Raw genomic sequence first — 2,621 nt, forward strand, 5'->3', positions numbered from 1 at the left:
CTCAGGACAGCCAGCCCCATCCAGGATGGGGACAGTTTGGGAAGAAAATGGAGCCCACAGGATAGAGGTTTTCTGCTGGCAAAATTCTCTAATTCCATGTCTGGACCAGGGAAATTTCTCTGATGCTCTTGGAAGTACAGTATGGAAACTGTGGAGGGGGTTCCTGGAAGGAAAGTCAGGAGGAAGCCTAGAAGGGTAGACTCTGTCCTAGACTGATGTCCTGAATCTAGAGCCTCCAGACCACAGAACATTGGTCTTATGAATCGGAGTGAATGCTACCATTTGACTTTGCTTCACCATCACATAAAAGCTTGAATTTCCACTAACACTGCAATTTAATACTTTAACATAGGGACTCTTCTACCCTAGCAGTGGTGCTGAGTTCCAACCCATTTGTTTCCCCAAAATGGGTAACATAAGCTCCTTAGAACCATTTCAGATGCTCCCAGCACCACACAGATGGGGAAAGCAACCAAGAGGAGCTTTGCATTGCCTGGAGTATTGATGGTTGGAATGCAATTGCTTTTGCAGTGATTCAGGAGCACGCTATGTTGCAAATGAACAGAAACCTGTAACTCTTGCATGATTAGGTCACTTAACTTAGTAAAAGATAGTGTTGTCTACCTCCTTGTCTTCTCCTTTAGAAGAACAGAAGGTCACAGGACCTAAAATAGACCCATAAAAGCCAAAGGTAAGTAGATAATCAAAAGAAATGTGGTAAAGTTGGTTTTCTATTGCACTGTGCACTGAGCATGAGGCAAGAGCAAAATTAATGGGCTCAAGCAAAGTTTAAATGGAGGTAGACATCTCTCCAACTTTAAGGGCTGTGGGGATTTGTGAAGGTGAGAGATGTCTTTGAAACTAGTTCCACCTCTGCCCAGGCTCCTTGGAGCAGGGACCACGTCACTGTCAGATTCATGTTACCATCACCTGATACAGTATTGCTCCCCTGGCCCATAATGGGTGTTCGACATGTGTTTGATGAGTCTCCAGGATGGTGTAGAAATTACTCATAATTGAAAGAAGACTGTGTTGAAAAAGAGAGAGAAGCTTTGCTAGAGGTCAACAAACTACAGCCTGTGGGCCAAATCAGCCTGAAACCATTTTTGTGCAGCTCACAAGCTAAGAATGGTTTTGACATTTTCAAATAGTTGGAAAAAATCAAAAAGAGAATATTTTGTGACAGGCAAAAATCATCAGTGTTCATAAGGTTTTATCAGAACACAGCATATTATTGATAGCTGCTTTTGTGTGTTACAATGTGAGAGTTGAATAGTTGATAGAGAGACTATATGGCCCACAAGGCCCCAAAAAATTTACTGCAGGGTCTAATCCTTCACAGCCTTAATCCTCCTGTTCTAAACCTTTAAAATTGGTGAAGAGTTGGGGGAGAGTGAGAAACACATACACACACACACAGAGAGAGAGAGAGAGAGAGAGGAAGGGAGAGAGAGAGAGAGTAACTTGATAGCAGCAAAAACTGCTTAACAACCAGAATGCGTTAGTCAGCTTGGGCTACAACAACAAATTGCCATAGACTTGGTGGCTTAAACAACAGACATTTATATTCTCATGATTCTGGAAGCTGTGAAGCCCAAGATCAAGGCAACAGCAAATTCAGCATGTGGTAACGGCTTACTTCTTGGCTTACCGATGGCCATCTTGTCCAGATCTTCCTCAGATGTCAAACGAGAGAGAGAGAGCACAAACACAAACCCACTCTGGTGCCTTTTTATGTAAGGACACCAACCCTATCATGAGGGCTCTACCCTGATGATCTCATCTAAACCTAATTACCTTTCAAAGCCTCCATCTCCAAATACCATCACATTGGAGATTACGGTTTCAACATATGGATTTGGTGGGGGTGGGGGGATACATTCAGTCCACAGCACAGAGTTATTAAAAAATGATATATGTAGCCTTGAAAAGAAGTGTTTTCTCTCACTGGAAGTGTCTGCAGATAGACATGCCCTTCTCAGAGATGCTTTTAGAAGTTTCAAGAATTAGGACAGGGAGCAGGCAGATGATCTTTAAACCCCTTCCAGCCCTGAGGTGTCCAGAGTTTGTGACTCAGACACAATTGAGGCCAGAAGGTGCCAAGGTGACTCTCTGGTCTAGGGGTCTCTTATGCCTTTGGGTTTTCACATCACATTCTCCCTGCTCTGCCTGTCCTATGGGAAGCTTTTCTAATTACAATAAGCTGGAGGATCCACTGAAGATCATTCATCTATCCATCAGGTAGGCATAGCAAGAGATACTGGACTGTAAATTCTGAATGTATTTGTTAAACCTAAGTGATAGCAGTTGCTGACAAGGGGAAAGTTATTTCTTTATTCACCAAGTCTCAAAGCTTTTGATATGAGTCAGTCTTCAAACATAAAGGTGACTTTGCAGTTGCAGATGGTTTTCTGTGGCTTTTTCTCTATGGGACCACTATTTCTCATTTGAAGCCAGAAGAGACTGATGTACTTGCAGTTCTGGCCTTCCATCTCAAAGGGCTCTATAAGCCATCTCAACTTAAAAATTTTCCTTTTGGTATCAACACAGGCTGGATTTGGGGTTAGGCATTGTAGTGGGGATAGGCATGGAAGCTGTTCTTTTGTTTGTTTGTTTTTGGT

Source organism: Pongo pygmaeus, chromosome 18, assembly GCF_028885625.2.
Source record: "Pongo pygmaeus isolate AG05252 chromosome 18, NHGRI_mPonPyg2-v2.0_pri, whole genome shotgun sequence".
NCBI classification, from domain to species: Eukaryota; Metazoa; Chordata; class Mammalia; order Primates; family Hominidae; genus Pongo; species Pongo pygmaeus.